This window comes from Lissotriton vulgaris, chromosome 4_1, assembly GCF_964263255.1.
Source record: "Lissotriton vulgaris chromosome 4_1, aLisVul1.2, whole genome shotgun sequence".
Taxonomy (NCBI): Eukaryota; Metazoa; Chordata; class Amphibia; order Caudata; family Salamandridae; genus Lissotriton; species Lissotriton vulgaris.
The window spans coordinates 605,764,677-605,792,237 of record NC_141691.1 but is presented as its reverse complement, the minus strand read 5'-3'; the positions used below and the strand labels follow the sequence as shown (position 1 = coordinate 605,792,237).

Sequence of the window (27,561 nt, the reverse complement as noted above, 5' to 3'; positions counted from 1 at the left end):
CAATGCAGCACCACTTCAGCAACCGTGCCGCACCACCTCAGCGTTGCATCACCTCAGCATAGAACCAACTCCGCATGACTCGGCACCACATGAGCATCAGTGCAACACCACCACCTCCGCATGACTCAGAACCATAGCCTCACTCAGCACCACCTCAGTATCACTCAGCATGATGTGAGCATCACCTCCGCTACAGCACACCACCACCTCAGCATCACTCAGCACCACCTCAGTCTACCCTTGGAATTTGGAATCTGTTGATTCTTCCCTTGTTTTCCGTCTGCTGCTTGTGTTGTAATTCAGGTACTATTTTCCAACCTCCACCCTCTGGTCATTTGTCCCCTCCCCCAGTAACCAAAAAAAGCTATAACAAATAAGCATTAGAACAGGCAGGAAGAAGTTGCCAGCATTGCAGGGACAAAAAAACTAGAAGACGTTTTTTTATGTTAATTCTTTTTTTAATAGGATCGTTCAGTTGTACATAATGTCTTATTGGTTATATATAAGGTAACAAAAATGCTTAACACTTTTTTATTCGAACTTTTCTTTTCAACATGCTGCACAGCAGCCACATTGCTCTACAACATAGCTTAAAGACATTGGCAAAGCCAATAGCCCTGGCTAAACACTTATAAGGTCTCAAAAGCAAGACCTATTGGCCAATGCTTGTTTCAGAACAGTGTCCCTTTACTCTTTCTTCCACAATATTAAATAGATGCTTTATCCTCAGAATTTTGGAGTAACTAGCAAACTAATACATTTTCTCGGTTGATTCCTAGGCATTTCCCAAACAATATCATGTGTAGTTGAACATAAAGCTGAGAAAAATATGTCTTTATGTCTTAATAGGCTTCACGCTCTTCTAATTGGTCTTAATTTCTTCAACTACATCAGAATTATGAAGTAGTATATGGAGGTTATGCAAAATAGATTTGAATAATGGCAATACATATGTAAATGAGTGTAATCTGTCATTTATGTAGTGACTACTAAGATGATTGGTCCATCAAAGAGGTTTTTGCTATGAATGATGAGCAATGTCAAACACTCATCCCTAGTACAGAGATCTGGGCCTAAATCCATTTGTTTTTTTGCTCACCACGCCATTCCAGTTTGGACCCAGCCATATGCAAATCAGTCCTGACCCTGCTCCCCAAAGGAACAGTCCAGCCTGAACTGCTAGGCCAGGTCCTCCCCGGACCAGAAAGAAGCATCCTAGGACCGGTTTCGGTTTATCACTCTTTGGTAGTGTAGTCATGGGCTATAGATGTTGTAGTCCTGCATGTGACACGGTTTGAGGTGACAGTCTTGAGTTGTGGGTATACAGATATTGTAGAACAATCCGGTAAAAGAATGTATGCCAGGTTGGTGGCACTGTCATTTGTGACAGGGGTTAATGGTTTGGTCAGTCGTGCCAGGTCTTTTTTTCATTGCAGAGATACAAGAATGCAATTGTAAGATGGTTTGCCAGACTTCCAAGGAGTAGGGTGCCATTGTGGAGGGGAATTGTTGTGGCTGGAATAAGTCCTCTCAAGCATGTGCTTTCATCATTTGTGTTGGCGCACATTAGGTGTTGTGTTTGTTTTATCTTACCTTCCAGGCGTTCTGGTGCATCAGCGAGCTAGAGGCAGTCCTTCCAAGCACTCTCACTGTGCAAACTCACCCAACTCTATCCAATTGTCAATAAAGCATACAAACCCTGACATTGAGGCTTTACGCTGCACAGTAAGGCCACTCCAGTCTTTGGTGGTTGCTCCAAGCATTGCCCTTTTTCCCTTACTGATCTCTGCTTCTTTACCTAATGGGCTAGATCGATGTTGGTTCTATGACTTCGTTGCTGTGGCACCCCGGCTCGCATGCCTGCTGTGGCAGCCTAGAACACGAGATTGGGGCAAAGCAAAAATGCCCCACCCTCTCAATCAGATTTAGGTCTCTGACGTCACTGGTTATGGACTGTCAGAGGTATAGGCCTGTAGTGGTGGAAGAATTTTCAAATGTGCTGCCATCAAAAGCGTCACACTTATTCAGCAGGAGAGTGGCATGGGTTGGGTAGGCAGCTGGTGGTGCATTTTGAATCTTACGGTCACAAATGCTTCACTAAAGGAGGGTGTGGTTGCACACAGTCATTTACAGACTGCATTTTTTCCATCGAAATGGGCACAAAGTTTGCACGACAAGTAGTTTTACTGATAAACGTATATAGTTCACAAGCGATAATGTGTGGAAATAGGTTTTCAGTAAATATTTACGAAGTGCAAATCACTATGTAGAGTGTCTTGATTTGTTTTGATCCTACTAGAATCTTTGTTGTCATATCACTTCATGCTTATGTGTGCTTTCGTAACTGCTATATATTTTGACATATTTGTGCAGTTATTTTATAGGTATTTACATTTTGCTGTTGAAAAATAAAAGCCTGACATTCTACTGCCTTTCATTTCACACTCCCTGTACCCCAGCAAGTTTGGCAGATAGTTGACTTTTCAAAATCCTTTAACTTTGCAATCAGAGAAAACAAAGTAAACACCAATTTTCCATGTTAAAGAGGAAGCAGCAATTTGTCTGAAGACCTACTTTGACATTTGACCTCTGTCTTTCAACCCACAGCAAATGTGAATAGATGAAAACAAAATATAAAGGCACCTTTATTGCTCATTCACTTTCTGATCTCCAACATGGTTATTGGGGAGTGCTGCAGGACCCCCTCTTTCAGGGCCTAAGATACAGATCCTCTGAGTTGGAATTGCATATCCAGGATGTAGCTACTTTCAGAACAGAGACAATAATCTTAAAGTGGGGTTCCTTTAATAGCTCCAGATGTGTCATGAAGGACTTTTTTTTATTGTCTACCTGCTTGTTGCTGCGACACCATTGCTTTGCTCCGTGTTTACCTCATGACGAGTATCTGTTCCCTTTATGTCTACTGCAGTTCTTTTACATCATATGACAATCTATAATAGTAAATCAATGAATGTATATCAAGATATACAAAAAAAGAAAATGTGCTTTCATTTAGCTTTTCTAATCAAGTTGGCTCCAGGATACAGCCAATGAAGGTGAGAACGTAGAGTCAAAACCGTGAAACTGCAAACTGTGCTTTCTGCGTGGGCTTCCACTGGGGTATAATGTGTGTGTGTGTGTGATTGAAGTATTGATGTGTAGAGAACCTGTGAGTGTCTGTCACTAAGTGAAGAGTGTTCTGACTGACTGGGGAGACTAAGACTGAATGTATGAATGAGAGCCGGTACTCTATCTGATGGCTTGTCTGCATTTATGGGTTAGTTTGCGGTTGGAGAGTGAGGGTTTTACTTTGTTTTTGAGGGCCTCATCAGAACAGGCTGGAATGTGGCGCCCAACCATCTCTTCGCGTAGACAACAGGCACGGGGCTGCTGTACTTTTCTGGCATTTCGCATGATTATTGCAGTACTTTTTAAAGTGGCAGCGCCCCACAAACTATTTTGATCCAATCGTGACCGCCCTGTATAGCTTCAGTCAACGTCCAACGCCCACAAGGGCCATCTCCGTGCGATCAGCGTTGCCGCCGATGCCACACACTCCCGCCGCCTCAGCACCCTCTGCACGCACCCCCTTGGTACAATCAGCAATGTTTTGTCTTAACCTTTGTACGAAGGACGGAGGATACACAAGCGCTTAGAAGCAGGGTACAAGAAGCAGGTGAGCGCTGCCTGTGGGAGACTGAGCCACGGCTGAATCAGAGCACTGACCGAGGAGCTGCAGGGTCCTGCTCTGTGTATTCACCATAGCGCCTTTCTTGCAGAGAACCGAATACAGCCTGAACAGGGAGCAGCCGCCCAGCGCGTGCACTGAACACCCGGCACAGCTCGCCCCTCGACCCGGTGCCCTCAGGCAGCACCGACCTCGGAGGACTCCCAGCACCCCCTGCTCGGAGGACTGAAGCAGCACTCCTCTCCGAGGACCCTCTGGAGATTCGGCGTACCCTCCCAGTGCAGCCTCGCGCTTCCGGCCTGGACGAATGGTGAGTGAGCCCCGCGTGGGGTTTGGCGGGGCGAGGGGTCTGGAAGGAAGTCTGCCGGGGCAGTCCATCTCTAGAGTCACATGCCCACCATTGTGAGAGGTATGCGCTCCGTTTACCCACACTTCCAGACATACATTAGGGTCCTTGCGTTTGATCGCGTCACTATCGTAAAATGAGGCTGTGTGTGTATTTTTAAACGGTCCGTAGGGGAGTCCCTTATAAAGCACAGCCATGTCTCTGCATTTTAAAACCCGGCAAACGGTAAGCGCAAGCGCTGCTGTAGAAGCTTTATAGACGGGCCACGTTAGTAGCAGCCCAGGAGATGTGCACCGCTCCCACCCCTCCCCCACCCCAGTGATACCAGGGAGAAGAAGGAGAAACGAAACTTGGCCACTTAAGGAAGAAAACGAAACTTGGGGAAAACAATACTGGACGAAAGCTCAAGAGAAGTGATCACCAAAAGGGGAGGACCACACCACTGCCCCAGCCCCCCCCCCCTTCCAGTGGGTTTTTCCAGCCCTCTCGGTTTCCTTTCAGATTGTTGTTCAATGTCACCTCAAACTGTGTTTTTTGTCTCCCAAATGTCACTCCCTCCAGCCCAGCCTCCTGCTTCAAAAGCAAATTGTCGAAAGTGGTAAAATGCAAATTTATTCACCCCTCAAATGCACCGAGCCGGCAAGCAAAGTAACACACCTGAATTTCTCCAGCGTTTTGGCGTCTCTCACTGCAATGCTTGTGGAAATTGAGTTAAATGGTACAACTTACAGTGCGATTATAATTTCATTCCCTAATAAATCATTGGAAGAGGCGCTCATGAAATACTAAAGCTACAGCTGCGCAGCAAGTAGTGCCAGGTACACCGTTTAGGCCTTTTTACAGCTGCGCAGCAAGTAGTGCCAGCTGCACTGTTTAGGCCTTTTTACAGCTGCGCAGCAAGTAGTGCCAGCTGCACCGTTTAGGCCCTTTACAGCTGCGCAGCAAGTAGTGCCAGCGGCACCGTTTTAGGCCTCTTACAGCTGCGCAGCAAGTAGTGCCAGCTGCACCGTTTAGGCCTTTTTACAGATGCGCGGCTAGTAGTGCCAGCTGCACCATTTAGGCAACTTTATCCGTGGGGACAGTTCTGATTGAGTTAGGACTCCCGCTGCATTGGCAGCAACATTGACACTATGGATTCAGGGCCAGTTGGCCAGTGAGACTACGAGGTTTGTAGGGCACCAGGCCCTTGTACGTATATGTGGTACTAGGAATTGTTTTTCATGGAATATGATATCCGCACACTGTTCTGAATACCTCTAGAGGTGGTCTTAAGATGACGAGGTTGTTCTGCATATTTAGATTTTGCTAGTCAGATTTTGCTCCACCCTAACGTTAGTGATTCTCAGGAGCGTAGGGTCCAATAGTACTCTGTTGAGATCATGCGCGTACAATGCGGTTGGTGCCGAATATTGTTCTGTTAACAGGCTGGTGTTAAGTACAGTATTCACCAATGGTCACTTGGTGTTAGTTTATATTCTGTTCTACTTCAACTATATTTGCTTTGTGAAGGTTCTGAAAGTGGTCCAGTTGGTCTTATTTATTCCCTTGTAAATATGATCTAGTGCCTGGTGGCATCATGTATTCCTACATGAAGGGCCCAACAAATACCCACCTCACTTCCCGGACGGCACATTAGTTCTGATATCTTCACCCAGCGTCTGGAATATGTGCCCCCTCTTTGCCCTTTTACTTCTCCTCACCACCGCTCTCCTAGTGACACCCTTCTCATATCCCAACTACCCTCCTCCGCCTCACTTTCCCAACATGACCACCACTCGAGTCAAGGCTGGAAGTAATTGCTACAAAATCAATTATCCTCCCAACCAAACGAAAGCTGCAATAAAACGTTTGAAGCACAACACTATTGAACGTTTCCCGGATTCCCTCTTTGTTGTTCAATTTTACAATGGTCACTTTGGGAGGCTCAAAAAGGACTGAATTTTCTTCACTCACGACACCCCCTCTTGGTCCACCAGCTTATACAATTCCCTTAACGTCACTTCCTCCTCCTCTATCCCTCATGGGAATCCAATAAAAATGTCCCACTCTGCGTGTTTCAAGGGCCACCTCACTATCTCACTCTATAACAACGGTACTGTCATGATCCAAGGCAAAGACACCTGTTTCTCGCTCTTTGACCACCTCTTCTCCTCCCTACTCCCCTCCTCTGCGACCGGGTTTCCCCCTGACTCTCCTTCTAGCTCCACACATTACTCCCTCTCTCCTCCCCTGACCCCCCTACACTCCAATTGGCTACACTCTCAAGAAGCACAGGTCGGCCCTCTTCCCTCCCCCTCCCCTATGACCTCCTCTCCTATTCCTCCACCCTCAGAGTATGCCCTCCACGCATCACTTCAGCCTTACCTCCAGCTAATACGCTCCTCGTCCATTCTGCACCATCCCGCTACTCCAATCTCTTCTCCTCCCCCATTTTCCTTCCTGTCACTCCCCTTTTTAGTCCACCTCTCCTCCAACCTTCTCCCCCAGTTAACTTTCCCTACGCTCCCCTTATTCCTCCCTCCCCCCTCTTTTCTACCCCCTCCTCCCCTCGTTATTTGCCCCGATTTCTCCACAAACCCACTGCATCTCTCTCCTCCTCCCACTCCTCCAGCAATGCTGTACCACTCCCTTTCCCCCCTTGGTAAACCTTTCCATTTCCCTCCCTCTGGCTCACCAGAACCACTTCCTTTCCTCAACTTCCCTTTCTCTCAATCCCCCTCACTCTACCAGATGCCTGTTCCCTCACAGCCACCTCTCCTAGCTCTCAGGACCTCTACAACCACCTCTCCTCTTTTACTCCCAAACCTCCCACATTCCCATGACTCCTTCCACCTTACCGCCTTGTTCCGCACCCTTCTCCCCCTAAATATGTCCTGAATTCCTCTCCCTATTGCAACGCCAACAAAGACAACTCTCCCTTCACTTCCGATTAACCAACTCCCGCTCTCAACCTCCACCTCTCCCCACTCTTGAACCCCATACCCCAACCCACCTCCTGTCCCCCCACCTCTCCCTGCTTTTCACCGCCAATTCCACCCCCTCCTGTTTCCATCGAGCTACCCAACCTTCTGTGCTCTGCCTTACTCTCTCTGGAAAATAAGCTAGGCTCTCTTATCTCCTCCATCTCCCAGCTTGTAGCTGCCATTTCACTTTTAAGCTCCAAGATTTCCATCTCTCCATGCACCTCTACCCCTTCCCAACTTCCAAAGAGATGCACCCCGCCCAATCACCCCAATACAGCCAAGCTCAACCTGTCGTCCGCAAACTTCGTTAATTCACACAAGCCCTTGAACGCCACCCTTCTTCAACCTGCATCCCCTAGTAACCCTACTATCTACACTATTCCGACAATCTCCTCTGTCAGACCAGGCATCCACCTAAACCCGCCCGAGCACCCCCGCATAAGTACAATATCCCGATCACCCTTCAGAGCCCAAGTGCCCCCGTCACCAAAACAGTCTTGACAGAGCTGCGCTGTCTGCTCCACAACTGCAGATCTGCAGTAAAACACAAACTTGAAATCTCCGATATCATCACCTTTCACAATATTGACATGCTCTTCCTCACAGAGACCTGGTTCAAAGATACCTCTCACTCTATATTTGATCTCCTATTACCCACAGGCTATTCTATATTTAGGAATGACCGAACTGTCAACATTGGGGGTGGTGTTGCAGTCCTCTTTAAAAACTCCCTTCAACTTAAGGCTTCTCCTATTAGCTCCTTCCACACCTTTGAATGCCTTTCTCTTGAGCTTCAATTACACCACCGCTCACCCCTCCGACTCCATGTCATTTATCGCCCGCCTGGTAGTGGCCCTTCATTTTTGGAGGAACTCACTGACTTCATCAGCGACCAATATTCGCAAAGTGACAATCAGACCTTCGTGGGTGACTTCAATCTCCACTGGGGCGTACCGCATGACCCTTCGGCGAACTCGCTGGCCACCTTCCTCTCCGCAAACTATCTTACCCAACACTGCACAGAATCAACACACTCTAAGGGCTCAATCCTAGACCTTGTTATTTCTAAAGCAGGCATGCTCTCTATCACTACCCCCATTCAAGTAGACTGGTCTGACCACCTCCTCATCCCATTTTCTCTTCACCTATCATACTCTATAACCCTTGGTCAACCTAAGAGGGCTACCTCCTGGTTCCGGGATGCTAAGAATATTGATGTCGGACCCCTCTGTGAATCAGCTTTGTTATCACTTCCAAGGCTAGACCCGAACCTAGATGTTGACGAACTCCCCTCCCAATGCCTCACAGTCCTTGCAGCCGAAATCAATAACGTCGCTCCACTCAAAAGCAAAAAGATAAGGCCCACTCCCTCAGCTCCTTGTTTCAACAAATGCCTCCATGAAGAAAGGAAGCAGCTAAGACTCCTGGAGAAACAATGGAGGCAGTTGCCCTCCACAGATAATTTGGCCACGCTTCTCTCAGCAAGATCCAAGTACCACAAGCACATCTTCCTTGGGAAAGCATCGCACTTCAAAACCCTTCTTGACTCAGCCAAAAATAGACCCAAAAAACTATTCTATCTCATCAAGATTCCCAACTGCTCCCCCCCAACCTCCAAGTTGGAGGATTCTACAAAGCAAGCAGCGGATTTCGCTATATTCTTCTATGAAAAAGTGAAATCACTTGTGGATCAGGTCGCTCACCCTACCCCTCCAGAGGAGCGCAAATCCTCAGCCATTTGGCAGAACTTCGACCCCATCTCTGAAGATGACCTCCTCAAGTGCATCTGCGAAACAAAGCCCTCCAACCATTCTCAGGACCCCATCCCCAGTGCCATTGCCATTGACTTCTACACCCATTCCCTTTCCTATTGGACCACTCTGGTCAACCTCTCCCTTTGTCAAGGCTCCCTTCCTGTCTCCTTCAAAACTGGGCAGGTCACCCCTCTGCTTAAAAAACCCACTGCTGATGCGAAAGACCTCAACAACTTCCGCCCCATCACTAATCTACCCTTTCTTGCGAAGATCACAGAAAGATGTGTAGCGAAACAACTCTCTCGTCATATCAAGGACAATGATCTTCTTGACAATTGTCAGTCCGGCTTCATCCAAAACTGCAGCACTGAAACAGCCCTACTGCAAGTGGTTGATGACGCGCTGAGGATACTCGATTCGGGTGAGTCCTGTCTTCTAATTCTCCTTGACCTTTCTGCAGCCTTTGACACTGTCAATCACAACACCCTCCTCAACACTTTTAAACAGAGAATGGGCTTGGAGGGCACTGTGCTTAGATGGTTTGCCTCCTTCCTCTCAGATAGATCCCAAATGATCAAAATAGAGAACAGTCTTTCATCTCCTGTGGCGGTAGGTCAAGGTGTTCCGCAAGGCTCTATACTTGCACCCACTTTGTTCAATCTCTATTTAGAACCACTGGGAAATCTCCTAAGTAAATCCGGGATCCACTATCATCTCTATGCAGACGACACGCAAATCTACCTCAAGGTTGCCTCCACTCACGATCTCTCCATCCTAAGCTCTACTCTCGACTCCATTCAAACCTGGATGTCCACTCATCAACTGATTCTGAATCCCGCCAAAACTGAATTGCTCCTCCTCTCCTCCTCACTCTCTCCTCCCCAAGTTCAATCATGGATGGATCAGATGAATCTACTTAACAATAAACCCATCATTGTTGACAGCGCAAAATCTCTTGGTGTCATACTCGACAAAAAACTCGATCTAATCTCCCACATTAATTCAATTGCAAAGTCTGCTCGATACTAATTGTGCCTTCTTTGGGGAATTCGTCGCTTTTTCCAGGAGCAGGACCTTAAAACCCTGGTGCAATCGCTGGTCCTTTCCAGACTGGACTACTGCAATTCTCTTCTCACTGGCCTCCCCAAATCCCACTTGTCCCCCCTTAGATCTGTTCTCCATTCAGCAGCTCGTTTCATTTATGGGGCCAAAAGAAGCGACCACATCACACCGATGTTATCCACCCTCCTCTGGCTTCCCATCGAGGCTAGAGCTATCTACAAGACTGCCTGTATTACCTACAAAGCCTTGCACTCCTCCTCTCCTCGCTACCTGGCGAACAAGCTGAAACTCTCTGGAGGCTCTAGACCTTCACGTAATGCGGAAAATCTACTGCTTGAACCTCCCACTTTCAAGAAGGAAAGATTGATGGCCCAATCCTTTTCAGGCAACGCAGTGAGAATATGGAACTCACTTCCGCCTCCGCTCCGGACCACCACCTCCTCCCAGGTCTTCAAAACGGACCTCAAAGTTCTCCTCCTCCAAAGACACCTCCTACAGTAATTCACGCCCTCTCTATTATCTGAAGGAAGACCTCCCATCACTGAAAACTATTCTCCATAACTATGGAAGTGCCTTCCCAGTGTGTTCTGGTAGTTTGAGTGTTTACCATTTATTGCAGTATTATCCTTGTACCTGTGCATGGTACCCTTTTGTAACTTGCACACGCCACTTTTCTCTTGTAACACACTGCTTTGCTACCTCTCACATTTTGTTTGCTGTTGATACTTGCACAAGTGCCACCATTGCCTACGTAACGTTTGTTCTTGTGCCTCTGTGTCTAGCATATATTGCAGTATTATACCTCTAATTGTACTTTGTTTTCTCTTGTAACTTGCACACTTGTCACTTTTTCCTCCTGTATTGCACTGTTTGCTACCTCATGTATTTTGTTTGCTCACAATTGTCACTTTTACCTCATGTAACTTATCGTCTGCTTTTGTAATTTTGTTCATTTGTAATTTTCTGTTCCTATTGTGAAGCGCTCTGACGCCTTCGGGTAAAGTCCGCGCTATATAAAAACGCATAAATAAATAAATAAAATAAGGGTGTGCGGATTGTCTGCCTTCCGATTGGCTGACGGTTTGACGTGTGACGGTGTCGCGCGGGCATCTTAAGCCGGTGCCACTTTCTGCCGAGTCCACGGCTTCCTTTCGAGAAGAGCACTGATGCAAGCTCATTTCCTCTTCCGAGAATGCTGCTCAGAAAGAGGGTGCAGCCCCCGCAGCCTTCGCTGTACCCAGCCGCCCCTCTCCAAGGACCGCTTTGAGGAAGACCCCCATGTCCGACTGAATGTGAGTGCTAGCTTTTCCTTCGACCCCTTTTCCTTTTTCAAAGGAGTGCACTTGAAGCGCGTGAACTAGTTGCAGCCTCGGGCTCGCTTGGTGTGTGGCAGGATTTCCTGAACACTGCCATGACCTGCCTTCTGTAGCATCCTCTTTCTAGGCTCGGGCGCTTTCCGTCATAATTAAAGTTTTCAACCTTCAGTTGGCTACGAGGCTAGCTACGCCAGAGACAGAGAGGATGTTGTTGGGCGGGTGGTGTGCGACAGTGCGTTTGATATTTGGGTCCCCCGCGTCTCTGAATTAGACTTTTTAAATGTTCCTCGTGGCAGGGAAGCAGGTTAATTGTTGTTGTGGTCTCGCGAAGAAGGGGAACAGGACATTAAGCTTTTGTGTGAAGCTCAATGAAAGGGAAGCGCGAAGTGGAGATAACCACCCAGCTGCAGCCACAAATTGGGTCCTTGTAGTTTACTATACAAGTCCTGACTATTTTTTTTATTTTTCGGCTTTGTACAAAGAGCCTCTTCACACTGACAGCCAAGAAGGGCATGTTCTTTCAAAGGCACATTTCCTTTAAGTTACACAGTTGCCGTTATGTTATAACAGTCCGCCACGATTTCCCTTGTAAAGTTGTAGTATAAGATTTTTTTTATGAAGTTATGCAACCGTTGATAAAGGCCACCCTCCAGTATTTATTTCGTTCACATAACATTATTCAACATTAGTTGGCCAAAAAATGCAGATTCATCTGTTTTATTTTTCTCATTGCCATAGGCCGGTAAAAGACCTTTTTTTCTCCACGTCAGTTTTATATAGCGCAAACTTGGCCCAATGGTCTTTGAGTGGTTTACACGAGCACCAGATCACATCTCCAAGGTCAGATTCGTATTTTAGTCACCAAGAGATCACGTGATGTGCCCAAAGTAACAGGATGAGCCGACGCCGGGACTCGAACCTGGGGGTTCATTACGATGGCAGAGCCATCTTAATGAGATTTCCCACCGCCAAATTAGGATGGCCGTGAGTTTTGCTGCGGATGCAAAGTCCGTCCGCCGCTTTACTGCCGGTTGCAATGGTAACAATTGCCTGGCGGGTGAAGCAGGGCCACTAATATGGTAGCGGTGCATAGCAGGCACCGTCAGCCATTCTAGGATGTGGGTAATGAAAGGCCTTTCCATGGCGGCCATGGAAAGGCTGGCGGGTATTGGGTCTAGGGGCCTGTTGCGTGCCCCCCCCCTTGTGTCTGGGGGATGTGGGGTTCACTTGGGGGTACCTATGGCACCCCCTACATTTCGCTGCACTAAGTGGCAGGCACCGTGTGGTGCCTGCCATGTGGTGCAGTGAAATGCTAGACATGCGATTTTAACATTGCAGTGGGTGCTGTTGTCAGCAGCACCTGCTGCAAAGTTAAATTGCAGAATGTGACCGCCATCGTGGCGGTCGTATCCTGATTCGCGGTGCGAGACCACCGCATGTCTGGCGGCTGGTCCACACGCCGCGGGGATGGTGGGCGTACTCCGGTCCGCCTGCCATCCTAATGACCCCTCTGGTTCCCCAGTTATAAAGTGCAGCTCTGGCCGTTAGGCCACATCTGCTCCTTCCTTGTGTCACTTGCTCAAATTCCAATGAAGACAAAATAGTTATTGGAAAAGAAGATAGGCAGGCACATTGTGTTCTGCCATTTGATAGGTCGGGTAATGGAATAAAGTTGTAGACAGTGGAGAGACTGAAGATGGGGAAAGAGGAAAGGGGAGTGAAAGAGGCCAGAAAATATACTTGGACGTTATGTTGAGGGACATCTGTCTAACCTTTCTCTGATCATCTGGTGAGCATTTACTGAAAGGACGTCCTCAAACTGTGTAATTCCTGTGTACGTTTGCTTACCTTTTTGGTACGTTTTAGATGTTTTGGTAGGACGTTTTTGGCTTGACTGGAAACTCCCAGGCCACATTCCCAAGCATCTGTACCCATAAGGGAAAAGGAGCCAGGGTGAAATGCAGATGAGAGCCGCACCTGCTGCACGTGGGAGAGCCACTCCAGCTGCACGGGGGAGTGCCACACCCCTTCATTGCACAGAACCGCAGACGGGTCAAAGGTGGGCAGCTCCAATATCAGCATGTGAGAAATGTGTCCTTTCTGAATTGTGTTCATTTAGTTTTGGGTTCCTTGCAGCTGATCGCAGGGCGTGGGGGCGGATGTCTTGTCTATCTGCCATGAGGGCAGAGGGGAGTGCGTGCTTCGCGGAACTACTCTTTGTTTACAAATATGAACAGGAAATAATTCTCAAGGAGCGTTGGGTGGTTTTGTACCTCAGGCTTCAAACATCACCATTATTTATTTCCACACTTTAGGTATATGCATTTGAGCAGGGCCGGACTGGGAACCAAAAGCAGCCCTGGAAATGTTTACCAGGCCAGCCCCCATACCGAGGAGCTCAACAACTACAAGGTGGGGTTTTGGGACTATTTCTCCCAAGAAATGTTGGGAAAAATTGTGATAATGGTGTACCAGGGCACAGGGAAAAGGTCCGTTCTGCTCAAGGGAACCGAAGAAAGACCTGAGTTCTGCTCAGACCGTCGCACAGATGAGAGGCCTGTTTCAACTGTGGAGTGGCCTTTCATACAAGAGGGAGGGAGGCTGCACAAATGTGCCTGAACCAACAAGGTCTGCCCGTGTTTTTTTGCTGCACTGACAGCTAGCTGGTAGTATTCACCCCCGGCTCTGAAAGCGCTCTTCTAGCCCTTAATGAGACCACCAGGCCAGCACTGGGAGCCCATGATGCTACTTCCCTGGGGAGGCTGGAGTTGCCCGAACCTGCTGCACAGACTGCAGTGACAGCGACTGACCAAATGTGCTTTAAATCCAGCAATTTTCGTTTCGTTTTAAAGCGCTGCTGGCATGCACTCTTCATTGCACTTGCAGGCAGACCTTACCCGAGCACCTCCCCACGCCTTCGGTCACCCCAGCCAGGAAAGAGTCTAGCACCAATACCTGCCTATATGCTTGAGACACAGGCCTACCTTACGCACAATGATGCCGGAGTGCAGGAGACAGTGAAGATGTTACCTGCCATCCGCTTTTTGTTGTCATTTTTCTGTTTACTGTGCTCTCTCATTTAATGAGGACAAGCGCCAAGTGTGGTAGCTATTTTTGATGTGCATGTACCGGCATGTGTGTAGGACCTAAAATAGCTCCAAACAAGGAAAACGGTCAGCAATTGCTAGATACTACGCGACCACATAAGTCGCACCACTACTTCTGGGGACCAAGAACGGACTCCTGGGGCCGAAACCGGCCTCCAAAGATCAAAACCAGCCCCCAGGAGCTCCGGTCTCCTGGGGGTTGCCCGCTTGCCCGTCCGGCCATGCATTTGAGAAACGCACTACAATCACAACCATCCCCCCCTTTCCTTAAATTGACAGTTGAATGTTATGAACTTTATTTTGGACAATACATTCCATGCATCTCCACTGAGCGTCTTAGAGTACGTGTCACAGACTCAACATATTGACCTGAGTTGTTTTTTTTCTTTTTTAGGCGTCACATGCTGAGAGCTGGATGCTTCATAGGGAAAATAGTCTAAAAAAATTGGGAAATGGCCTGTGGTTAGGTTAAAGTTTGTGGAAATGACTGAGATTTGGATACAAATGGTGGCACAAACACAATTTTTAAAGTGAAACACTGAAATCAATACGCTCACTCCAAGGTAATGTGCTTTGATCCAAACGCCCCTGAACTCACTTCATGGGCACATAGAGATCACCCCCGCCCCTTAAAATCAGTTCTTTGTCGAAGCTGTTGGGAGCATTAATTTGTCGCCAAAGTGTTTTCCGGCATGCTTTGACAAAGTTGATGGATGTGTATCACTCCTTGCGTGCAAGTCTCACTGGTGACCTGTCCTGGTGCATCCATTGACCTTAATGTGTGTGAAGGATGGAAGTTTCACATATGGCATACTTTTGCAGTCACTTATGTCACTTCCTGGACTCCATTCTCGTAGCTATTCAGTACAGCGGCACCAAAACATTTTACACCCAATCACCATTTTGATTTTCCTCGGTCTTTCTATGTGTAAACAAGACAAAGTGCTTTGCTATTAAAAAAATATACGTCTTTGTGCTTCTTCTACTCAGTTGTTTTCAGCATTTTAGTACTTCTTACCCATAAATGCTCTTAAAGTGTTTTGAGAGTTTTGACATTTCGAGGTTGAGGACCTCCACCAGTGAAGCAAGGCTAGTGTGAAGATTGGAACATGCTTAGGCAGATGGGAGGACAGTGAGTAGGTGTTATCTACATTAAGATAATGTCGACGTGACACCTGGAACTGGAAACATGTGAACACAGACGATGGGCACACTACAGTGTGTTTAGTGTGTCTCTAGGTTTAGTGGAATGTTGGCCTGGATGCTACTTACAAAGCAGATCTTTTAAAGATGTAGGCACTGAAGTCCACAGTGGTTTGAAGGAGAGCACCTGAAACCATGTGTTCAGTAATCACAAGTTTTCTGTATATCATGTAACGCATGTTGGAGGGTGCAGTGAATGGCGTTGGACCCACTGGCAACACCTTCACTCAATTCTTTCTGAAGGAGCAGCAGTTGTTCTCTGGTGCACTAGCGCTACACTGTATTCTAGTGAGAGCAGTGCCTTGGTGACCCCACAATATTATAAAAACAGTTATCATTCACCACCTAATATAATATGATGCTTCAATGCAGTATGTCCCCAAGATAGAGTGTATTCAAAGTCCCCAATTTGAATGGTGGTCTTTAGTCCACTAGAGATCCAATAGTCACAAAGTGGTTGACATTCCTATGTATTCTTCTAGCTTTGTTGAAGATGGAAGGCCCATATTGTCACTATAGTGTTTTGCATTCAAACAGGATTTGACGCCACTCAGATTGAACCTCCAAAAAGCTGGATCAATTACCACCAAACCTTCCAAGCACATTGATCCTGAAAAGATACTAGTACCAATTTTCTTTCAATCCACCTTGTTGTAAGCAGTTTCTAATATATTTGGCCTACAAATCGGTGTCTACAATTGCTAAGCACAATTTTTGATTTCAGTTTTTTTCCTTCCATTTATTAGTAATGGGCTGGAGTAAAATCTCTAGTCCCCCCCTTCAAGTGCAGAGACCACCTTACCCCGGGTGTTGTTAAAAATGTTATTCTAGAAATCAACCAGAACCAAGGCCCGACCTCCCCTAAATGTTAATCATAGGATTAATGAACGAGTGCTTTTAGTTGTTTTTTTCTTTAAACTTACCAGGAGTCTATCTGATATAAGGACCATAAGTCCCCCTTTAGCCCTACCTGCAGTCGTTGACTCGGCCTCCAACCAATGTGTTGAAAACCCCTTGCAATAAATAGGCACAATACACCAAGTTTCCCGAATATATGTTATGTCCAGGTCATTTTTAAACTCCGACCACTCTAATGTACCCTGTTTTTTATGCTAGCCCTCCTACATTCCAGGACGCGATTTTATAACCGCTCTCCAGCCCTGAACCAATGCTACTAGGAGGTATCTAATTAAGTGAAACAACTTTTTGAGGTATAAAGTCCACAATATTATTCCAAAGAGTCAATCGAGCAGCAGTTACAATGTCAACAGTTTCAACAGTACTGAGATTGCCCTTATTGGCAGAGTTTATATCCTCTTTCCTCCCTCCATAGAGTGAGAGCTCATTCAACGTGCAGGACCCTAACTCATGTCAATCAATATCCTGGAGGTCACTCAGTATTTGATAACTATTGGAAACCGCCAATGGTTGACATTGGGGTTATCCTAGGACATAAATATTGAATGTTGATCTTGTTATACTCATCTGGGACTCAGGAAACTGAAAATGCCTGTAGAAGGGCTGCAAAGATATATTCTGTTCCGGCTGTAAATTAAATACCACACCTAATTAAACTCCCTTTGCCAATCTAGGATCCCTGAAATTGAATGATATAATCCCCTTTGCAGTGTTTTCTTAGAGGACCTATGCAACTCACTCTCCTTGTATACAAGATTTGATGGGCATCACCTACTGGGTATTGAAAATTCCTATTAAGCAGATATACCACTTTATTCTTTAATGAGTCATGAGATTCTTTTTGACCAGGGCGCAAGGGGTGGCATTGACTATCGCTGCCACATATGTGCAGCAATCCGGGAGGAAATTCATAGTGACCTGAGTGTCTGCTCTATTGGCATTGCTTGCCTTTGCTGGTTTATTAGCTCATAGATGTAACTCTGAATGTGAAATACCACTGTATGTCAAATGCATGTTATTTGCATTAGATTGCTCTGCTTGGGATGTAGAAGCAGATAATCACTCACAGTCCATAGTGTTTGACTCATTCACAATACCAGCATCCTGTGGCTTCTCGATGTTAGCGCCAATTTACTAGCCTTCATAAAAATGAGATATTATGGATGGTGCTAATACATTTTCAGGCGCCCCTTTTAGTTTCCCCATAGGAGTAAAATGATGTGTTCTAATCTGCTTCACTTCACCAGTCAAAAACTCCAGCTTCTCCCGAATTGATGCTAGCAAGTCCTCCATTCTAGAAGTTATACCTTCCAATAATTATGCCCACTGTGGGTCCTCCAAGGCTCTTGGTCATGTCACAGCCTCTAAACATGATGTAATTATAGTCTGGGGAGTATGTGTTCCCCCTGTTCTCAAGGAGGGCATCCTACATTTTCTTTTCCTCTTAGGAGTGGGGGGCCGTTCAGCAGTTGGAAGATTATCCGAACTAGGGGTTAATGTCAGCAATTATTTTAATTGGATGGCCAAATCGTCAGCAACACTAGGGCCCTGAGTTTCCCTTGTCTGAATCTCTGATACTACTGGTGTAATTGTTTCGTCTATAGGGAGTTCAGCAGTCTCAGCCCAATCCCACCTCCTGTCGAGAGACATCGTTCAACTATGTCAGTTTCTTAGGAGATCATATTGACTCCCTTACTAAGTAAGAATCAATTGTTGTACGGGAGTTCTCAGATACTGAGGGAACATTTAAGGCCTTGTGTTTACCCGTAACAGCTTATATATCTACTTAGATAAAAAGAAAAAATGAAATAATACAAGAAAAATAAGACACTTTATCAAGTTTGTCACCAGTTCAAAGGATGAATCATGAAAAAAGTCAGTGGCCCATTGATGGCGTAAATTAACGATGAAATCCAAGGATTTTAGCTGATTATAGGAATATGTTACCCAGTAGTCCAATACATTAAAAAGGAACTCAAAACTCAACCAGTACCATAGTTAATACTTTTTGATAAAAACCAAAACAAGTATAGACAGTACGTCTGGTAAATTTGCACCTCAAATTAGTCCAGTCCATAACTAATAGTTTCACATCAATTTGGGCAGAAGACGGATATTCAACCGTGCCCACTTTCTGCTACATGGGTGTGTGGGGTCACTGAGGAGGCTGGGGCTGGTTATTTCCATTTCAATCATAATGATTGCGGGGGCCTATTGAAAACTCTGAATACCAAGCTTGATCTACATTTATTGAAATGTGCTTGTGATACCAACAGAGACCCTATACCAACCTTTGCACGGGAGGAATACCACATCCGCTATTGATCATATTGTAATATCAGCTAATGCATGCAAGTGGTGCTCCATACCCAGGTTTGCTAGGTCGAATAGGAGTGACCATAATTATATTTATTGACTGTTTTCTCATGGGGCAAGGCCAGTGATGCCCCTTCAAGTTGTATTACTGGCATTGCTCCAAAAAGACTAAATGGGGCCCGCGTCAAGTGTGCAGGAGTATACCCAAACCAAATTTTGCATGATATTTGTTCTAAGGGTTATAAATACATTATTTATTGCTTGGATGACAAAGTCACTCCCAATCAGTTACTTTCTAATTTTACTGGTATTATTAACATAGAAGATGAACTTTTGACCGTCCCATATAAAATAGGTCCTGCTCAACGTAGAGGATGGTTTGACCATGCATGTACTACAGCCTCTAGAGACCCGAAACTGGCCCTATGTAGACAACCCAGATATAATCTATTGATGAAATCCCTCAGATTTAATTTTAAAGAGGTGCTTAGCACCAGGAAAGATAATAAATTATTTTGGGACACTGTTAATTCTCCCTTTTTAAAGGATGACTCTTTTCCTGAACTGTTATCACATGTTACTTGTGATGCCTGGGTTGCTTTTTTTACGGAAATTTTTAGCCCACCGATTGCACAAATGGAGAGTATTAAAAGTAAGGAACAGTTTACTTGGTCCCCCTTGTCCCTGGACATTACGACTGAGAAAGCTTTATGGGCCCTGAAAGAAAGTAAAGGGGGCAAAGCCGCAGGTCCAGACGGGGTCCCAGTAGATGTTTTTAAGATTGCTGTTGACTTATGGTGCCCAATTTTAACACTAATTGTTAGTATGGCTACGACTACAGTGATTCCGCCTTCATGGGGAATGTCTACTAGTGTCCCAATTTTTAAGATGGGTAACAAATCCGAGCCAAGGAATTATCACCCAATTGCACTTTTAGACTCATCAGCTCGTCATGAGGCACAGTGGAGCTGTGCTGATGACGAGCTGAGCTCGTCATAAACAAGGGGCTTTTAAATAATTCAGCACTGGAGGAAAATTGCTCTAGCAGTCAAGGTGTTAAGAGATTAAAAGAATGAGCTTGTGAATGCTCAATAATTTCGCCTGTACAGTTTGGTTTTAGGAAAGGCGTGGGGACTATAGAGCAATGCGTGAATCTAGACCTACTAATAGGTAAATATACATGTGCCAACGGTGGTAGACTGTATCTCTGCCTTGCAGATTTCAGATTTTTATGCAAAAAAGGTTTCTAGTGGCATAGTTTAAATACACAGTTGCATATATCGAGCCAGTATTGTCACACAATTTTTTTATGTTTTGTTAAACTGTTGAAATTGAGTTCTTTAAGGTGACATGGTGGTGATGTATGTATTGTTTTTCAAAATATGTGAATAATAGTGAAATAAATCACACAAGTTTGTGGATTGAAAACACCGGCTCGGTATATGTAACTGTATTTAAACTATGCCACTAGAAACCTTTTTTGCATAAAAAGTAACTATGGTCCTTTCTAGTGTGCGTTTGGACCCAAACCTCATAAGTTTGAAGATTTGAGCAGCACTTTTGATCTAGTTGACCAGACCATACTCTGGACAACTCTGCTCGCTAAGGGGGCTCCTAGGCCGATTATTTGTTTTCTGGTAAGGTTATATGAGAAATTAGCATGTAAAGTACGCTATGGTACACAAGGTGAATGTACTAACAACTTTTCAGTTAAACGTGGTATTCAGTATTTACAAGGTAAAAAAAGCGAAGCACATGTGAGGTGTTATTTTTTTATAAAATTACATATAATTAATATATATAATATTACTTTCCTACTGCACTGCCTATAAGCTCCTCATATTTCCTTCCAAGTGGACACATACACAATGTATTTGTTTAGTTCATTTATAATCTTAAAAAGCACAAGACCTCTTGTGAACACAACTTTCATGTTTGTCAGCTGTGATAACCTCGCATATTTTACATTTTATGACTTTTGTGAGGTGTGTGAATATCATCTGCATTATTGCATTGTTTGATTTTGGAGGACCTTAAATATCAAATCCATTACGTGTATTATTTGACTAAATGCTCAAAGTTTGAAACATTAAAACAATTGAGTTTTATTTTCCACATTATCGTCTTGGGATCTTTGGTGTATTTTTGAAGCTGGTGAAGGGTCTGTCATTTTTGGCCCTATTCGAGTTCAGTGCATCTTTTCTAAGCAGTAGCGCAATAATTACTTGTTTTATATTGGTTCAAACTGTTCCCAAGAGTACTCTTTAAGAACTGAGAAGGAGCCATTGCATCTGCAAGGATTGTGTGGGATGTTGAATGATAAACTGCAGCGTGGCTACACAAGATGACCTGGGCTATTTTTGGGGGCTGATTGGAGGGACCATGTAGTCAGTCTTATTTTCTGTTATTTACTTTTAGCTTTTCTTCAATAAACACAGTAGGCATTTCATTAGTTACTAGAATCTATTTGGTGATTGGTCTAAGCGTATGCGGTTGAGGGATTATGAAAGTAGCTTCAGGGACAATTTGTGGCACTGGTGAATTTAGAGGACCATGTTATTTTTGTTGAGAGGATGACTTTGTTGTATATTTTTATATATTTTTAAACTGAGGGACATCCTCCTGGCTGAGCAATCACTTCTCTGTTGCTTTTTGATAGTTTTGAGAGATTTGTTTAATGAGTCCTTGATTGGCTCCTAGGTGTATTTCTTTTGGACAGGTGGTGAAGTGGTAGGCATTATCTGTAGTTTGTGGGACTATGGCTAAGGAGTATTGTATGTCTTTTTGAGAGCTGTGTAGCGCAGGGACTGTTAGGAAGGATGGTCTGGAATATTTAGTGAGAGTGAGCCTGTAATTTAGTTGTTATGAGTGTTGTCTCTGAGGTGTAGCGGGGGTGCTCTTAAACAAAATGGCCCTGTCTCTCACCAGTTTAGTCACTGTCTTCTTAACCCAATACAATCTATTTTCTGTCTAGAACATGGCACTGAAACCACTCTAATTTTAAATAATCACTGAGGTAACTTTTGATTAAGGTCAAACAGTAGTATCAGTACTACTAAACTTCACATGCAGCTTTCAACACTGGAGACCATGGTGGCCTGCGTCATCGCTTCCAAGGTTGCGGGTATGGCTTATGCTGCTTCGTACCCTTGTTTTCATCCTTCTTCTGTGGCAGAACTCAACTGCAACTGGCCCCTTGTTTCATGTGGAGTCCTGAAGATCACCAATTCTCTGACCTCCTTAACCACTCCCACTTTGGCATGCATCTCTACCTAAAAATCAGTATAAGCAGCAACATAGCCAGGCCATGGAAACCAAGAAGTCCTGTCACTGATTCCTAGATGATGGGGGACTGTCCTTTAATACCGCCGATCCAAACTCAAACTGCTGTTCATCTTTTCAGGCAGACCACAACCCCCATCTTGATCTAAACTCTACTGCCACATGGATTTCAATTTAGATCACCTGCTGCTGATCTGGCGGTCACAGGTCTGAATTTGGGCCAGACCACCTAGAGGTGGACGAGCCACTGGAAGCTCACACCAGGCTCGAGCCATATGCCTGGTTCTAGCTCATTTGAGGTCCTCCTGGAACCTCGAGCAGTGCTGGCTTTTGGGCGGTGCCACTGCACCGTGTGCCAAAGTCAGGGGGCGCCATTTGTGCTCTGAAATCGGCACCAGTCCCATAGCCCAACAGCCTGCACTTTTGAACACTTGTGTCCCTCTTTCTTTTCCGATGTTAAACTTCGTAGAAATAGAACAGAGAAAATAGTATTAAACAGATCTGAATGCTCGATTTTATGTCCGACTCATACGCTGCATTTAAATATTTGCTTTGCTTATGAGTCATAAAATAAAATAAAAGGTTTCGCGTGAACGTTCGGGGATTTTATTTAATTGATCTAGGCACACCGAGCCGAGCTTCGCTCTCTACTTGCACTATCAGTATGTCTTCTAACCGACTTGATTACTAGACATTCCACGCCAGCTTAATTTTGTGTTATTCACTTTCAGTTTATTAATTAAAACGTACGTTTGTGGCGGTGCAACATATATTACGGTTTTAAAAGCATCTGCTGTTGCAGTCTTTTCTTCCAGCAATTTTCAGGCAACAATTAACATGTCGGGATAACTCCTGTGATTCAGTTCTTTTCTGGATAGAGCGAGATTAAAGCTTTGTTAAGTGGAAGTTTTGATTCATTGTAAGATAGCACAGAGGGTTAATATGCCTGCTCCAAAGAACATGTACCATGCACATTATAAAGTGCATGTAATGTAAATAAGTCAGTAAGTTACTGCTTTCATCAGAAAGATACTATTGTCACTTGTAGTTAAAATCCGAATGTAGAACTGGGAGCTATTAACTGTCATCAAAGAGCTGAATGAAAACTGCATGGTATAGGTTAGAGCGTTATGATTTTTCCCTAGTCTTTCATTATCTTAATGTTGCAAAATGGGTTAATTTGGCCAGAAATAAATTCTTATTTTTAAAGAGAACTGCCAACCAAGGTGTTGGGTTTTATATTCTAAGTTTGTGCTTCTCCAGACCAAGCACTCTTAAATTATACTGCCTACAAGTATGGATGACATGACTCCTAATGTAGTCCTCTGTCTTATGTAACGTTTCCCATACACTGATTTACACACGTATAATTGATACAGTGGTGTATCAAGGGGGAGGTAGGAGAGGTCCACCCCAGACGGCATGAGTTTTGGCGGCAGCGGCCTACCCCACTCTTACCTGTCATCTCTGTGTGGAAATCCCCCCACTCCAATCGGCCGCCGTGGGGTAGCAAATGTAGTGACGCCACGGGAATCCAAACTGCTCGCTATGCCACTGGATTGATTGCCTGACTCTGTAATATTTGTGGTGTACAAGGGACTGGCACACTAACCTGGTATGAGTGGTGCTATAAAACTAATTTAATGCATCTGTGAGAGTAGTTATGGAGACTTGAGGGGCACTGAAGAGTGAAAGTGAGGGAATCTGACGAAGATGGTCATTGGGGGTGGCACCAACAAACATTGTCGCACAGGGCGCCACCAGAGCAAAAGCCAGCCCTAGCCTCGAGCCCATAACGATCCGTACTTTCATGAGGCTTCTGCCTTCCTCTCTCGCTCTACCCTCATGCATAGAGTTAAAAGAAAAGCATTACTATTTATGGTAAAAAGGAGAGACGTAAGAATACTGATTTAGTGGCATATTTGTATGAAGTGAAACCAGAAAACATGGGATTAATCCCAGCTTCCCCAGTTAACCAAATTGTGTGGTCTTAGGCAAATGTTTTATTTTTTCATCCTCTGTTTTTTCATTTCCACATATGAAAGCACCAGAATACGAGCTGAACAGAAACCTATTGTATTTATTTTAATTGACTCTAATGTTGTTCCATTTATAACAATCTAGGCCACATACGGTTGCTCATGACCACTGACTTGCCTTTCAGTTCACTAATGGCATTGTTTACAGGAAGAGTTCTAAGCTCATGTTTAAAAATATTTAGTACATAGTGCTGCACTCATATTGTAACTATTAGTGTCAAAGCTTCCACTTGTTAAAGCAATACACTTTTTTAGGATTTTGAAGAGACTATCATATTACATGTGAAGTTTGTTGCTTTACATGGATCCATTTTCAGGGCTCGACGTGTGCACAGGTACGAGAGTGAAAAGCCAGACGCTGTGCCCGGCTCTGGCCCGGCTCACCCAGTTTGTGTTGGCTCGCCCACCTCTAGTGACTACATAACCTTTCAACCAGGGCTTTAAGTGGGCCTGGTCTTACCGGGTCTGAGCATTGGCAGTTTTTTTAAGGAGGCCTCGAAACTGGTCTCTATCAGGCTCTGTTTTGTGCCCTGGCACAGGCGGTCCTTTTTTTTCTTTTTCGAGCGTTATAGTGGAAGGGAAATCCTTTAAAAAGTAATTTTCTCTCTGGATTGCTCTTCTCTTTGCGGAACTCAGGAGCAGCAACATTGTGGTGGTGCCACCATGGCTTTATGTGGAAGATTTTTCAATATTATATACAATCAACAGTAGCTGCTTATTTATCTTATGCAAATAACGACCATTGGCAAAGCCAATAGTCCTGACTTGTTGTAGGTATGATATTATTTGTTGTATCCTATATCTGGATGCAATGACAGAAACAGCAAAATACCAGTTGGGCGGCACACTATGCTAAGCACAAACTTTTAGCTTAAGTGTTTTAAGCCACGCCCTTAATTACAGTGGCCACGCCCCCTTGAACGACCCCCCCCACCACTTTTTCTATCCCACTAAAAGCCCTGCTTTCAACCTTTCAAGGTTCAGATTTTTTCCAATTCGTAAAAAAACAAATTGGGCTGTTAACAAATAATAATCCACGACAATTGCATGGCCCTGAAGTAGACCTTTATCAATCTGCTCTTGAAGTTAAATAATTTGTTTCACCAGACGGTATTATTGATTTCCAATCTGTTAGGTGGTAGTGACAGAATTACTTCTGCTAGTATTTGTTTAAAAAATATTGCATTATTAATTTCTACGTTAAATGGTTTAATAATTCTTGTGAAGCACGATGATTCTTTGTATATTTACTGTTTTTAAACTGCCGAAAGCTTATTTTTGTGAATAAATATTTACGCTGCTGTGAAGTCGAGTTCCTTTGAGTGAGGTGGTATTAGCTACTATGAATTGGTAAAAGTTCTAATAAGGTATTGCTGCATACATTAGAATCGCCGCATGCTGTGGTCCGCCTCAACATGAAATGATACTCCTGGAAGATGAAAAAGATTCCAGAACAATGGCACAATCAGTTTGACAGATTGTTTAATGTACTTTTCCTTTAGATGTCTCTCACACGCCTCTTTTCAGTGTGCTTGCCTTGCTTTGGGGCAATTGAGCCCAGCCGTGAAGTTCTCCGCAGTACTGTCATCCCTGCAGCTGTGCGCCTTGCTACTGTGCAAAGAACGCCACCTTTGTCACCCGCGCAGCCATTGTTTGTAAGGACTTTTGTTGTCATTGAATCCAGGGCCGGACAAAAATAACCACTGGGAGCGATTGTTCGTCTTTTGTGTCCTATTCAAAGCAGGAGCCGACGCTCCGTGCCGCGGGCCTTTGTAGCTAAGACTCGCTTGAAGCGCATACATTTTTTTTAAATCCTTTAAGAAATTGACTTTTTAGCTTTGTGTAAGAAAAGCCGGCAGTGTAATTCTGCTGCACGGCGGGACAGATTAGGACCTCGTGGTTGCGGGAGTTCGACTGTGCAGTTACTCCCTTGCAGGGTTTCTGGGACCTGTGGTTTGTGATCGGCTTTTCTTTTTTGAGAGTGGGTGCTGGTTCCAGGCAAAGGATAAAGGTACACAGTGCGGGGTGCCGCGTAAAAATGAAGCAGCAATGGATTGTGACATCTTCTTTAGACTGTAGGAATAGTTTTCCCTCCTTTTGTACATATGGCGACACGTGCTTCTCCTGCGTTAATGATGGGGTGCTCATATGGACTAAACTGTCTATTGAGCACACATTTTCCCTGGGGTAGCCATTAGGACCGCTTATCTGTAATCGTTTTGCAAGGCTTTGTAATACCTTCTCATGCACCGATCCTTTTGTATAGGTCTTTTTATCCCTTTCATTCCACAGAGAGGCATTTTATTGAGGAGTCATGTTCTCAAAACCTCTTTCTGGAAAGCTTTACCCCAGCGAGGGCACTCCTTTTCTTTAACGGAGTGTGGGGGGCTGCCTCTGTGTATTGTTCACCTAGGTGTTCTTGTAGGATGCTGAGAGTTGTATTTCTACCTTCTTAATGTGGGCCATTGTAGGGTATTTGTGTTGCATTCGTCTCAGCACATAGGAGGAAATACCCAGCGAAACCTGGTACTTATCGCTCCCAGTTGAATTCACAGCAGAGGGTTCTTATTGCTTCGTCGAGACCAAGGCAGATCTCCATGGTGACAGGGCAGAAGAACTCTGACCAGAGGCCTATGTTGCTGTCTGTTGTCATGACATTTTGATTTTTAATCACGTTAGGTTGGACTACTGCCTGGCCCATCTCTCTCTGGTTTAGTTGGAAAGACTGACCTAAGACAGCGGCTCAATGTTATCTTGTGGTCATTTGTATAGCTCACTAATCACCTGAGAGGGTATCCAGGTGCTTGAGCAAAGGTGTGTGGTCCCAAGGTGTTTATATTAGGAGCCAGGTCTTCAGCTTCTTGCAGAACTTAAGAACGGAGGAGGAGGAGGCACAAATGTGTTGAGAGAGGTAGTTCCATGTCTTTAGTACGATGAAGGAGAATGAGCGACCTCACAGTTTTTCTTTTGCGGATGGGCGAGTGTGTGAGAGTGATGCTGAGTGTAGGTGTGTGGTAGGTTGGTTAAAGTGTATGCAGCTGTTCATATATTCTGATCCTATGTTGGTTAGGGCTTTGTATATGTACGTGAGAACTTTGAATTGACTGCGCTTTCGAATGGGGAGCCAGTGAAGCTTCCTCGGGTGCAGTGTGATGTTGGTGCGGTGTTGGAGGTAGCGTATGAGTCTTGCAGCAGCATTTTAGATGGTCTGGAGCCTGTGTCAGAATTGGTTGGAGATTCTGGTGTAAAGTGTTGCAGTAGTCCAGCCTTATAGTGATGAGTGCTTGTGTGATGGCCTGTCTGGTGTTCTGACGCAACCATTTGAAGATTTTTTCACAGCATTCGTGGGAGGTGTAAGCAGGAAGTGCACAGTACATTGACTAGAGTCGCCATGTTGAGCTTGTGATCTAGGATGTTCCCTAGATTTCTTTTATGGGCTGTGGGTGTTGATCCTAGGCTTGACTGCTACCAGGAGGAATGCCTGGGGAGGTCTTGTTGCCGAAAACCAGTACTTCCGTCTTGTCGGAGCTGAGCTTTAAACAATTGGTTTTCATCCAGTCTGCTACC

The 27,561-nt window shown here is 44.9% G+C and overlaps 1 protein-coding gene across 2 annotated transcripts in view; it reads left to right on the top strand.

The window, feature by feature from the left end:
• ELMO1 (engulfment and cell motility 1) overlaps positions 1-27,561 on the top strand; it is a 1,507,126-nt gene that overhangs the window by 148,286 nt on the left and 1,331,279 nt on the right. Inside the window, exon 1 of one of the 2 annotated variants that reach the window (XM_086964834.1) lies at positions 10,945-11,105. The exons of the other annotated variant lie outside the window; for it this stretch is intronic. The gene's annotated coding sequence lies outside the window, so the exon portion shown is untranslated. Of the gene's footprint in view, positions 1-10,944; positions 11,106-27,561 lie in introns of those variants that run through there. 2 annotated transcript variants of the gene reach the window in all.